The sequence below is a fragment of the Diadema antillarum genome, unplaced genomic scaffold (genome assembly GCF_040938485.1).
Source record: "Diadema antillarum isolate AM-2024a unplaced genomic scaffold, OU_Dant_1.0 scf00000215, whole genome shotgun sequence".
Classification (NCBI taxonomy): domain Eukaryota; kingdom Metazoa; phylum Echinodermata; class Echinoidea; order Diadematoida; family Diadematidae; genus Diadema; species Diadema antillarum.
Window position 1 is genome coordinate 536,373 of NW_027271104.1, and position 15,201 is coordinate 551,573.

Below are 15,201 nucleotides of genomic sequence, written 5' to 3' on the forward strand. Positions count from 1 at the left end.
CACCTGAATCTTCACCCCTGTGAATAATAGATATTATCCTTCTTTCAATGAGATACATGTTGTGAAATATAAAAGCGCATAGGAATTCATAATTTATTTGATGTAAATTGGATTGAAATGGCTGTGATATTCCCAACGAAACGATCCTGGTAAAAGTTTGGATATCTCAGCCATTTTAAAACAGATTTTCGTCAAATAAAGTTTGAATCCATCTAAAAGAATGCATGCTCTTCTACATTTCATCAAGTGGCATCTAAATGTCTTCAAAAAGTTAAAAATTGAATCCTCACCTCAATCACTACTACACCATACCTTACACCTTTGGTCTTTCAACGGCCCAAATTTTCTTTGTAAACTAACCTGTTAGGACAACGTCTATCCTGTCAATAATCTATCCACTGGTGTACCAGCCATATGGGAACATCCTGAAACGAAGAAAGAAATTGTAAGATCTCCATACAAGTGAACACAAAACATTTTACACTGTATGTACAGAATCCATCATTTCCTTTTTCTTTTTTTTTCTTTTTTTCCCGTTTTTTCCTGTTATTTTATTTCATGTCAGTTCTCATTGGTTTCTTTGATATTGTTTCATATGTTTGTAGTTTAATGAAGTCATTATTCGTTTTCTTATGTATTTTTGAGGGTCCCATACTCTCTAAAAACAATCGAGTGAAAATTTTCACTCTTAAACGAGTGAATACAAAAAAAGAGTGAATTTAGAGTGAAATTGGAGTGAATTTTGAATGAAAATGTTCATTTTTACTCGTTTTAGAGTGACGTCAGGGATCACTCCAAAATCTTTGAGTGATCCCTGAGGTCACTGGTGGAGCTTTTCATGTCCGGAACAGATTAGACACTTAACGATTAATTGTGGGAATGATATCTATATCATAAACGACACGCATCATTCAAAACTGGTCCGTTTTGCTCGAATATTCACAAATTCTGCTAGTATGCAAACACCAACGAGAGAGACATTGGTTAACACATGGATTTTTGTGATGTTCACAAAATACTGTAAGTTTATACATTCAAATATTTCATTCATTCCAAAGAATAAAAAAAATGAGATTTAAACAGACAGCAATATAGAAGAAACACAAAACATCAAGCAAAAATGTTTTAAACATGTGTACATCAAAAATAATTCTCATCGACGCGACGGTATTTCCCGGTATCTTTATCAATTTGCACATTGCAGATTTGTTCGTGGCAACAAAAAATAGTTTAGACGTAATAAAGGACGATGGGTATTCATAGTTAGGATATCATGGGATAGACTTCGATAAAGTGAAATATTTCAGTTTTGAAACGAATATAAATGGAGAAATATCATGGGGATGAACGATGAAAATGAAACTCAATGTTGACGGAAGTACTTAGAATAGTGTGTTAGTTTCCACACTGGTTAATCTTGTTTATGATTCGACGCGTGTACGCTTAAACAAAACGCTTTACCCACTGCCATGAGGCACAAAAACTTTAAAATTAGAATGACAACACACGAAAAGACCTAATGATTAACACAATCTAAGGTTTATTGGCAATACAGAGGAAGTGATATTCCATCGCCTTTCAAAGTTTGGAGAACATTGATATGCTACTGCATACGACCTGTCACCAAGCTACCCCGATAGAGTTGCAAAATATGAAATGAACAAAAGAGAGAATATGCCCGGGAAAGTTCAGTGTAAACTACCCAATTTGGTATTTCCTGATTATTATTTCTGAAGTTTTATATCACAGTCATGTATCATATGTAAGCAAAGTCTATAATATGAATAAAACAATATGGAATTTTTGTACAATTGTTCTTTTTTTTAATGGAAATGATAAGAATGCCTCGAATAATACAGATTCATGATTCCGGACTGGTGAATATCAAGATCAATTAGTCTTCAGTTGTGTTCTTTCGGGGAAATTACGAAGAAATTTTGTATTCAAATTGAAGTTGTCACACACATATTCTGTTGACAAACACATGCACTTTCACTTTTAACATTCCCTTTTAGAAATCCTTACACCTTTTTGTATGAGTTCTTGTTGTTGTTGCTAGAGTTGACAAATACTTGTAAATGCTCAACCGCTGCACTTGAAACTATTAGGGTTAGTTTCTCAAGCCTGTATTCCTGCAAATGATTAGCTTTATTTTTTGTTCTTGTGATTGCTTTCCTATCTGATGTAGAAGAAATTTATTGTCAGAAATCTGCGGGTCTGTGAAATTCAGAATTGTATGAGATAGCTTTTTATAACTAATTATAGGAAAAAATTATGCGTTGGTGGAAATCTTAGTGTCTGTTCAAAGTCTGTTTCATTTAATTTTAATTTTGAATCTAATTTTTGATAGCTTATCATACCTGAAGATGGTCAAACAATGTATCGGTGGATAGATAATAGTTTTTAAACTTCCAAAATTAAAATGGGGAAAAATGATTCGAGAATTGAGACTTTATCAATCTTACGAGTTGACGGCACACACAGATATGTAAATGACTGCGGAGCAGTTAAATACTCACAGTGGTCGGCGGTTCTTGGAGCGCCCTCTCTTCACCGGCTCGCCGAAATCGAGCACGAAATCGGGGGTCCGTTTGTCGTTGTCATTCTCTCTCACGTCGACTTCAAAGTCGTCGTCGGAGGCAGAAGTAAAGACCAGCATCGCCAATGAGACGAATACGACAATGAGCAGCGTCTTAGAAGCCATGATGAAGTCCTTCGTACAATTAATTCAATCCAATTCAATTCATTTTCATTCTTCTTCTTTTTTCTTTTTCAACAAAAACATAACACAAGATAGATCAGGTTTTACATCATAAACATACATCATAATTAACGAACATGTGGCTGCAATAGTTTTCAGGGAAACTCCTGACATTGATTCCACTCCTTCCCCTCCAAGGCAATTATCTCGAACATGCAGTATCCTTCAAATGAAACAACCCAGAAATGAAACTATTTCCTTAAAAAAAGAAACCCTGACAACTCTATCATTTCATAATTATGAAGGTTTTGCCAAACCAATTTGTTTAAGTTAGGCCTACTTCGACTCTAAAGTTCTATCTAAAACCGATTAAAACATAATTATGAGATATCAATACTATGAAAACATTACAAAAGACTCTCCTACGTACGGAATATGAATTTTCCAATGATTATCGGAGGAAATCTCTGTTATCATAAATTATCTTTAATGTCTGAAATATTACTGTGTACACAGTCTAAGTTACCATGTCATACCAGAGACACGAAATGCCAGGAAACATCTGCTTTTTACGGAAATTGCCATGCTCTTGATAAAGTTGACAAGTTTACCTGTACAACACACTTTCACAGGGTGTACCCACAATGTACACACATATAGACACACACACAAAAAAACCCCTGACAAACAACACTCAAATACAACGAAGACAAAACTAATGAGTCCCTAACCGTCCTTTTTATTTAAACACGCACAACTCTGAAGAAGCAACTAATAAGTATGAAAATAGTGGTATTATGCAAACTGGAATAACTGAGTTAATCTTAAAGATATTAATGTTCTAGATATTGCTTGCGAGAAAGATCTATCTAATCAAGTCTAAGGACATTCTATGGGTTTAGTTAACACACTCACCTTTGATATGCTGCGATTTGTAAAGCTTACTCAGGAAATCCGCAAGAAGATGTAGTTGCTGCTTTGCTCCATCGCTCGTATTTATAGTCGGTGAAATGACCCTTGCATCCCATGAGGAAAGCCAACCAAATCTGTTTCCTCTCTCTTATCAACAGGAGGAGGTTCATATTTCAGCAATAAACCAGTGCAATTATAAACAAAATTACGGTATTTTGACAGCAACCTGTCAAACTAATTTCGTGCCGTTACGTAATCATCGCTCAAGTGACTCTTAACAAGGCGCTCATCTGGGCATCTTGCGACTCAATATTGAACAGAAGTGGTAATCCATGAGGAATAGTAGCCTATGAGGCAGAGAAATGTTTTCCCTTACTTTCTTCAGTTGATATATGCAAATGAAAACAACAAAATAAGACAGAGGTCCGTGTGTGAGGCTAGGAAAAGGAGTCAAAATTTACGGGACACCGCAATAATAAAGGCATACTCTTCCGAACCACGATGAGTTTGTCATGGACACCACTAACCTTCTGAAGTTTATATCAAAGTAACTTGGCAAGTGTGAGATTTATAATTACAATATGCGACGTGTTTCAGGCAGCCCGTATAAAGGGGACATGCCGGTTCAAGTTCGATGTTTAAAGTAGGATGAATAATTAAAATCATTCATCAACCACGAGGGAGGCTGTGGAGTTATTACAGTGTACGTCCTTGCCCAAGGGAACGCCTATCAAGACTACACATGCTAACGTCTGTGGATGCCTGTCCGTCTCTGGCTTAATGGAAAGTGTGTGTGTGTGTGTGTGTGTGTGTGTGTGTGTGTGTGTGTGTGTGCATGTGTGTGTGCAACTTATTTTGTTCCTATATATTAATTTCATTGTGAGAGTGAGCCTGATATATCATTAAATTCAAATAAAGAATATCGTAAAAAAGTGTGCATGTGTGCGTCTCCGCTTGTGTGTATAAATCATATAACATATCATCATTATTGTTATGTATGTACATGTATGCGTGTGTGTGTATGTGTGTGTGATTCTTGGGTATATACTTGTCGTCGACTTAACGTGTCATTTACACAATAATATGTCGTATAATTCCTCTTTTGCAGCCGATGCTTATTAGATTCCTGCTCACACGCGCGTATATGTTGAATGTTTGTGTGTGTGTGTGTGTGTATGTTTTTTTTATATGCATGTATGTATGTATGCATTGAACCTGAAATTCTACAAAATAATGCAGACGAAGAAAAACGTCACATGTACAAGAACTGAAATGATATAAACATATCTGCAAACATAACTGTACATACAGCAGTTTAGAGATTAGATAGTACATGAAATGTTATTTTTGTTGTCAGTCACACCTCTTCTAACAATAGCAAGCTATAAGATGACATTCACTAATGACGCCAAAAATTTGCGTTCTGCATACGCGATAAGCAATAGTGCATATATGAAGGTGTAATAAAGCCAATTAGCCTTCCGAGCTGCATAAGGATATATAATATTTGTAAATAATGATTGAATATATATTGTTATAGATATAAAACGCTTTCTTACGTTTATGTAGAGTATGTTCTCTGCCCTTGTCCCTTCAATTCTCACAAAGGGACAAATGTTTGAGTATTGAGCAATCTTAATTACTTATCATGTGAGCTGATAAACAGGTAGAAGCTTCAACTAAACAAAACATAGAACAAAAGCTAGAAAACTTAGAATCTCAAACACAAAAAGGATGAGATCTTTGCTGTCTCGATCTCATATTCTATCATTTGTGTGCACTCAGTGATATGAAATCTTATTTCTGCTCGATGATATCCTGCAGTTACTACCCTTCGTTCCCCAATACATGAAATTGCATGGTACTTACAAAGATTAGATATAATTTTGAAGTATGTTCAATATTTTTTTTTCATTTTATTTCATATCCAAACATAAAGTAAATAAAAACAAATCAAATAGGGACGATCAATGTAAGTCTTGTGAGGTGAGGGTTTCATCTCCTCTTATTTACACAAGTGGTTGCGACCACTAATCTTAAATGGTTTCTAAACTTCAATGTAATCTTTCTTTTTCGTGCCTGATTATGATTAAATACTCGTCATTCTTTCTCTTTTGCGAGGTTCCTTCCTCTACGTACAGGTCAAAACAGATTGACTGCCATAATCGTGATATATCAATAAATGTAGCAATTTATTAAGCATTGGTGTTGATGAGTTGTGAAACAATCCTATCAATTATATACCGTTCGTAAGATTAATGGGTTTAGATTCAGATAACGTTTAATATTGCCATCGATAGTGCACCTAACCACAACTCTCTTGGAAAGGTGCTACATGTCAAGGAGGTTTAAGACATGGAAATCTTAATTGGCTATAATTATTTAAAGAGCTGTCAGTTGTCCAGGGATGCTTAAAGAAGTTTCCACAGGTGCAAATATATTATGCCTCCGATGATCAAGGTCTGATGCCGCCATCTTTCTGAGCAATTTGAGGGTTCATTCTGAAGTGTAACATAATGTCTTTTTTTATTAATTGATGTACATGAAATAAAATTTCATCTAACTATACTATATATAAAACAAAAGCCAATCATGTAAGAAATATGTGCAAAGGTGTAAATCAGAGCACCATGTTCATGTTAGGACGTGTTTGAAAGTGTCCCCTCCATTAACGCGAAATTTTCAGTTCTTACATTTTTCTGATTAATTCCCACAAATAAAAAAAAAAACCGTTGTGGTACAATCTTCAAGTACAATTCTTAATGAATAAATGTATTTTAATCCATTATTTAAGTGAATACCATCAAAAAGACATATCCATGCTCAGAGAGAGGCTGCATGGTCACTATGCAGTGAGACGTGAAATGATTGTCTTTCAAGGTCCAGATTAGCACACCCTGGCACAAATACTTTTGTAGTGTTTTAGTTTCTATTAGAGGATTGTCACAAACTAGACTTTTCCTTCAAACCGATATGGCGTTGTATATAGCATGGGTGTAATGAGCAATGAAAGCGAAAGAAAGTAGTATAATGTCTTAAAGAACGTGTTCACTATCAAACTAAAAAAGTGGCATGCGAATGTTTGTCTGGGACTAATTCACAAATCATCCGACATTATTAATGCAGCATGGTTCAAGGTATGCTTGGTTTACTGCCACGAATAATCAAATAAAGACGTGTAAAAACTAGGCCTAATACACAGAGTAATTCATTTACCATGGTAATGTCGTTGTTCCTTGTCATTTGCTGTTGTTTATCATTATCGTTTAATCTTTTCTTTTCTTGATAACAAAATCAATTTCTAGCTATTCAATTCCTCAGTCAAAAGAAAAAGCTATTGAATTTCAAAATTGCACTTAGTCATGCAGTTGTAATTTTGAATATTTGATTGTTGTGGAAATATTGTGGTAAATTCTACACTTGGCCTTTAACTCGCTGTCTATCTGTCGACAATATCGATGAGGATATAGGCCATTGGAGACTCGTCTTGTGATAGCCCAGTAGTTGGAAGCGCTTCTGAACGAACTACACGTATACGCAGTATGCTTTTAGTCCGTACGGATGACACACGGAGAAGGTCTATCATAATGGACTCGTTTGATTTAACATGCTTGTAGAAAATGAATCACTTCTTAGAAAGCCATTGGTGTACTTTTCTTCATATCTTCATATGTTCTCATCGCAGTCTTGGTAAACTCGGAGAGTAAATAACAGAAGTGGTCACAGCTATGGCTTTTGAATTTGGGGCCTATGGGACGCTGATAGCATTCATATGCTTGTGTAAGTACGACAGTCAGTTTTAATGCGTGACAGAAAAAAAAAAATAGATAGAAGCGGATCAAGCACTTTACAAAACACTTCTTGTACATTTAGAATTGCTATACGAGGGATACATTTGGTAACGGCCAACTACCTTCCATCGTATAAATCTTAAAAATCATATAGTGGCATTGAATGCGAGACATTTTTAGTAGGCCTACTAATAAAGGGCGTAATTTCTTTTTTCTTTAATGTATATATATATATATGGGTGAAAACGTTGAACGATGTACAATTGGCCATTTTCGGGCTTTTCGATATTCAAACCCTTGTAAAATTGTCACCTGGGGGTGTTTTTCATGGTTTTAGGTATCATTTGGTAGGGGAGGGTTGTACCTTTAAGAAAATATATACTTTGTAGTGTTCTTACTGCATTTTCTTTAAAAAATAATGCCTTGAAGCTGAAAAAATTGACAAAAATGCATATTTTGGGAAAAAATCCCAGAATCACACGTCTTAATTTTTGTTCTAATGCAATTCTAAAGCTTTGTTTTTCCTTGTGAGTAAGCCCACACACTTCAACTATTTAATCAAGTACTTCTGCCATGAACGTGTGTATTATTTATCTTATCAGGAAACGTTGAATTCACTTATGTCTGAAAAAGAACGTCTCTGAATGAATTATCTTTTCCTTGACGCCAAAAATTCAGGATGACTATGAAAACATGTAAGGCCATATTTATTTAGCGTCTTATCCATACTACCATTCCATCAAAATTTGTGAATGAGCTGTGTGAAATAATCGTGTGGTGGCTCATTAAAGAAAATTATACTGAATAACCATCAGAGATGTTCAGTTGTTTAATGGTGTCATTAATGAAAGTGGATTATGCTTGAGATAAAAAGTGGTTATTAGTATGTCAGTGTGAGCCAGGCGACTATGATGATTGGCAACTTTAGTAGCATACTGTCCACAAAAGTGAGTTCTGGTTGAAAACCCGACTTGGCGAATGTCTCTGATCAAAACGAATGTCCCTGATTGAAAGTCTCTGAAGGGATATTCCCTCATCTGACACTTTCGCACTGCATGATACTTTATTTGCGTGCTTATTTTACGCACTGACGAGCCATCCTGGAATCGAGTCAGCACAGTTCAACGACAGATATGCCCACAAATCTTGAAAATGTGAGTAATAACAAAAACTTCCCTGGTGTTTGTGCCGATTTATTAGAATTATTATTCCGTAGATTTGCCAATCAATATCATTTGTGAAATTATGTATTTTAATCTTTGGATTAGAGGTAAATTAAAAAAGGACAGACAGTAAATATGTAAGAATCTGCACGAAAATCAAAGACCGCACGTCTCTGAGCAAAATGAAAAACGTCTCTGAAAATTACTGTTTCATGAAATAAAGACATCCACTATACAAATTATGAGAACATTAAAGTAAATTTATGTCTGGATGGGCTCAGTTAGTATTATAGGAACAAGTAGAACCAAGTTAACACGGGCGTGTTGTAATATTAAGAAAAATGAAGCTTCCTGAAAGATGTTGAAATATGTAAAAGAGTTTCAAATTTAAGATTTTCTGTTGATAGAGCAAGTGTAAACACATTGCCAGGACAGAAAATATGTTTTATGACTAGTAATAGGTCAATAGTCTATGATTATTATGTAGTAGTCACTTTAGTTTACGTATTTTTTGTGAGAGAGGCAGAAATGTAAGAAAAACAGGTTTAGGTCAGAGACGTTCTCTGAACAAATAGGATCTGCTCTCAAACCAATATCAATGACCCACCATGGCGAATTGGTGCCTATGTTTGCAGCACATTGGTTCCTCAATCCAAATATAATGCCAATATCTTGTAAAAATCAAACCCATTAAGTACTGATAAACAAAGATGTTTACGTCAGAGACGTTACATTGAACGTTTTACACATTTTCAACTACTACAATAAGGAGTAGATCTTTCATTATTCCACAGTATATGGCCCTCGTATACATACATCGTTCTAGGTAATTTACGCAATCTAAAAACAATGTTGATTTTATGATTTTGATCAGAGACGTTCATTTGTGCGTACATTGTTCTTCCAGTGCATGATAAATTTATTTTAATATCATTTTAACTCTATCTTTTTTTTTTCTTACAGCAAGATGGGAAGACCGGATGGATTTTAAATGCTCCGAATATTAGAATTTCGTCCTGCTCAGGATCTTTAGGCTCAGTCATGTTCATGGAGCCTACAAGTTCCAGACAACGGCCGTGGTACTGGCAAGACCGGACGGACATCTTGGAGGTGCCATCTGTTTACAAAATAATGACTATCCCAACCCCTGTTTCAGGTAGCAAGCGACGCAGTCAGTACCATGCACTGATTGAGGACATGGAATACCAAGTGGAGAGGAAATACAATTCAATGTTATAATGCGGACTCTGTTTTTCATGCACATCACTACGTTTGCTTTTGAGGCTGTGAAATCTGAGGCTTACACGCTAAGAAATAAATGTTCAAATTTGCACCTAATTTGTAGCAATAGCAGCACACCTGCGGTGCATACTTGCACCCTAAATTGTGCTTAATTGCACCCTTAATTAACTGCCTTTTTGAAGTTTTGCTAATTTCTGCAAACAAGTTCTCGTACAGTTGATAAGAATATGCAAATAAGTGAGCTAACCATGTCATAACCTCACAATTTTCCATTGATCGCGTACAAAAAATAACGAAAATTCAATTTTTCTGTCTTTGAAATCTGAAACATGATGCTATTCCTGGTTGATTACCTTCAGAATAGTAAGCAGTTAGATATACCCGGATTAAAGCCTCGGGCATAATTATGCTTGAATGAAAAACTGAAAATTTCAAAAATTTATGTGCAAACATTATGGCAAGTTGTGAGGGAATGACAAGCTTAATTTTCCATTAGCATATTCATAATGACCGTTCAAAAACTGTTTCCTGAAAAAATTAGCGAAACTTCAAAATGTCATAACTTCATTATTTTTTTTTTTCTTGAGCCCGTAAGATTTTATTCTTTCTTATCAGCGGCTAGCTCATATTTGGGCTGAATTTCCCTGTAATGACTCCTTTTCTCTTAGAATTAAGGTGAGATGTTCTAGTGGTATTATTTTTTTTTTTTTTAGGTTTGTAAGCCAAATGCATGAGAAAAGGAAAAATACTTACATCTGTGATGAAACAAGACAATGTCTAATAAGAATGTCCCTTTACTTAGTTTCCTCTACAACACTATACTTATGTATCGCCTTCGAGTAGAAAGAAGGATTGATAATCCCCACCGATGTGACAGGTAAAATGTGGTATTGTAATGTTATCATTGTCAACCTCTTGAAAGAGGTTTTCAGTTCATTTTTGGTCAAACGTTTGCTGTACCACACCGTTGATATTCTTTGAGTTTGGCGTTTACAATTTATATCTGCCATAGTATACAAAAAAGCACGGCGGAATTTGATGCTTCTAGGATGAGTATAGGTTAATTACAGATTTCTGAGACAACATCATAACAGTGGCCCAGGTACGGTCCCTAATAAAAATCCGAACTGGCCTGACATACACATACAATCATATTTGAGGTATAGTGGTCAAATTAAAATAGTATTAGTAAATTCGTGTTTACCTTTGTTATAGATTTGGACTACATTTGAAATAAAACATATACAATATTGATAGCATGTGGGCACACCAAATACAAAGTAGTGGTCATCATAAACAAAAACATTCCTTGACATATGCCTCGGTAAATGATATCTCAATGAATGTGGAATGTTGAGGTACGAGCATCTTTTAAAATAGGGAGTTTGGTGTTTAATTCTAGTGATAACTTACAGCCGAAACGTCCCTGATGGAAAATCAAATGTCTCTGATATAAACAAATAATTTAGGTAAGGTAGTCAAAATTGCAAGTATTTCATGTAATTTTTATTTGTCTGCCATTCAAAAGTGTTGTAAGATATGAATAATATAACAAGGACAGGTTTGTTGTTGATTTTTGGAGTAGAAATCGAAATTCCTCTTACAATTTGGAGGTTTGTAGTTACAATCGGTTATTATGAAAAATAATTCAAGTTGAAATTACCATTCTGAATTGTTCACAAAAGATAAACATGTGTTCAATAAAAGAATAATGTTGTTTGTTCAAAAACCTCGTAATTATGGATCAGAGGACATCGTTTTTATTGTCTATGTCTGAGGAACGTCTATGAGTGAAACCTGAACGTCTCTGATCAAAACATGGCTTACTTTCAGCATCTGTAAAGGGCTTTTATGGGGATTTGACCAAACGAAATGCACTAAATTCATTATTAGTATCTAGTGAACATTAACATTTAAACAAATGAGACCCCTGCTATATGTTTTGTTCAAAGGAGATTAAAGTGAAGATAAGAATATAAAAATCTCTGCTTAAATGACAAAAACTCCACTTTTACTTTAACTTCCGTGTGTATTAGCTTTTGTAAACTTCACAGGAGGTAAACAATATTTTAGGAACAAATTAACACAGTCTTCAAAAGCATGAACAAGATGAAAATATATTCATTTGAATCTTTTTCTACCCTTCATTTGAATTTTCACTAAAACAATGTTTATTTTAGTCAGAGACGTTCGCCAATATGTCACAGTTCTATCTAATCTTGAATAAAAACAACACCCTTGGAGATATCCCAGTATAATCGGGTTTCCAAGAAAGCTGATATCAATGACATTTGACTGAGATATATTTATATCAGTGAGTGACGTTTTTTAATTTTGACCCCTGATTTGCCCAATTGTACATCGTTCAACGTTTTCACCCATATATATATATATATATATATATATATATATATAACACCGCACAGACTTATATATATATATATATATATTGGTCGCCGAATACAGTTATAAAGTTTTAAATTTAATTTTATAGATTTTATGTAGATTTTCATATACATGGATAGCGGAAGGTCTCTTCTGTCATATGATATCAAAAAGTATGAAAATGTTGCACAGTTGAATGAGCATTACCCATTTTTTGTAAAGGACGTTAAAACTTGTTACCCACTTTGAGTGAAAAGAAAAGTTATCCAGGTAAGAAACTACTGACGCCCCAATGAATTTATGATAAGCAATGATTAATATACGGATTTTCAGGGAATGATGATAGGGGTTATGAGTTGATAGAATTATCCTCGAGTGATCATATATATCCGTTTAATGATGTTTTCATTTTCAAATCATCTGGTGAAGATTTATGTATACATGTATTCGAAATCATCAAATTTATGTTCCTAAATACTGGAACCATGTCATCTATCACTATATCCAGCACACATCCTAACCATGATAATGTATAATCAATTACCACAGGTTAAAAGCGTTTAACGCTTGTAAAACTTCCACACTCAAATTAAAATTACTGACGCATACATTTTCTCATACATAACACCATGTCCTACACCGCACAAACTAATATCTATACAGATCTATCATGACGTCATTATACAATTCACAATTTCTCAACTGGAGAACTTATTTACAGAGCCAAAGTAGATAGTGCGGACTCCTGTGCAAATCATAATTCCACGTACTTTACATATTAGAAAGTCTGCAGTGCTCACCCAAGCATGAAATATTTTAGCACTTTGTTGGTGTCATAATTATGATAATAGCGACCTTCTGCTTACGACATTCATTAATGATTTCCAAAAATTCAGGATTTTCATTTTATTTGGGAACCATTTAGAAGGGTGCCTTTTTTCGGGACACCCTCTTTAACGAGAGCTTTTACGCGGCTATGACTCGTAGCAGAAATAAGAAACGTCCCTTTGTTTAAACAATGCAAGATAATGCGTAAATGCAAGAATTAGCGACCAGCACCTGCACAGTGTGTCTCGTACGCAATTCGCCGTCATCAATATCCTGGTTTGTCGTGAACCATTTCAGAAGGGTGTTTTCTTTGTGTGTTTTGTTTTGTTTTGTTTTGTTTTGTTTTTGTTTTGTTGTTGTTGTTGTTGTTGTTGTTTTTTTTTTTTTTTTGGGGGGGGGACACCCTGTTTAACGAGAGCTTTCCATAAGTGACTATGACTCGTAGAAGAAAAAAGAAACGTTCCTTTGTTTGAACAATGCAAGATAATGCTTAATGGCAAGAATTAGCGACCAGCACCTGCACAGTGTGTCTCGAACGCAATTCGCCGTCGTCAACATCCTGGTTTGTCGTGTTGCTTTCCAATACAAGTCACCTCAATATTTCTACAAACTCACATCAAAATCCATTGCCAACACACAATGTTTACATTATCATGTATGTGTATAATACTATGATATCATTTAAAGATGTACGTTTTATTGGAATACGCTTGCGTTCATTTATACTTGTGTGTATCTTTTTCTTGCAGACAAGATTTTGTCATCCGTCGATTTTCTGATCATCGCTAGTAGCTTGTTTTTAGCCGCAGGATTCATCACAATTGCAGTCTGGATTATTTGGAGACAGATGAATGGACCACGTGAGTGCTTTCAGAATTAAAAAGGAAAATAGCAATCCCATCATAACTTCGTTTTATTACAAAACGTGAAATCTTACGAATACAACAGTAAAAATCTGATCAAAATCGGATAAGAATTTGTCAGTTGTCGCACAAATGGTATTATGCAAAGTGGTGAGATGATGATTTAATGCCCTCACAATTTTTGTTTGTACAAAAAACTGACAAAAAGTGTTTCTGTTTTCAAAGCGTTAAACATGATGTTAGCTCTGGTTACCTACCTTCAGATGATAATCAGTTAAACATATCAAGATTTGAGACAGGGGAGTAAGTAATTGCTTTTCAATGACATCATCACCTCAAAATTTACTGAAACTTCTAATATGATTTTTTTCATCACATTTTGATTAAATTATAGTTTTTTTCCTAATAAGCGTTTTAAATTCCTAAAGCCCCTTTTACACTTTCACGGATCGCATCACGGATGACCACGGATCGTCGATCCGGGATCATTCGTACTGTTTCTGGCATGACCGTGTTGACTCCGTGAAGTCATCCGGCATTATCCTTGATCATCCGGCATGTCCGCGGGAAAAATCAAGCTTGCTTAATTTTTCATCCCGGATATCACGGATGAAAATCAATACGAACTCTTCATTGTTGGCACCGTCTACTTCGTATTGCCTACGTATTCCTTCCTTGTAGGCACCAGCTACTTCGTGTTGCATCCGTACTCATTCCGGGACAATCTGTGAAGACATCGGGACGTCCGTATTAGCATCCGCTCCTTCCGGGATGAAATATTCGTGTATTTACAATCTCATAAAGTCCATGAAATTTGCTCACATCTTACCCCATCAGTACAGCCATCAACTCCTCATACTGTTCGTATAGTGGTCACCTGAGAAGTGACCCACACACACCTCCTTGCTGTTTTTTGTGTTTTGATCTGTTTTGTTTTGTTTTGTTTATGTAGTGATTTTCCAGAAAAATGAGAGTTTGCAACAAAGAGATTAGCGTTTATGGTGTCGACAAGCAGAGAAATATTTAGGCTGCTGCAGATTTTCTTGTGTGCTTGTTATACTTAGCTCTGGAGGCATGTCGTCTGAGAATGATAAAGTATTAAAAGCAAAAGCAAATGTCATCTGTCAACATTTTGGGGATATCCGTGTAAGGACCGTGAAGGGACCCAGTTGCATCCGTGCTCTTCCTTGATATCCGTGTTAGCTCCGTATCGTTTCCGCTGTGGTCCGCGTCCATTCCTTGTCTGTCCGTGTAGGCACCGTACTTGTCCGTGTAGCCTCCGTACTTGTCCGTGTAGACACCCAGTTGGGATCGTA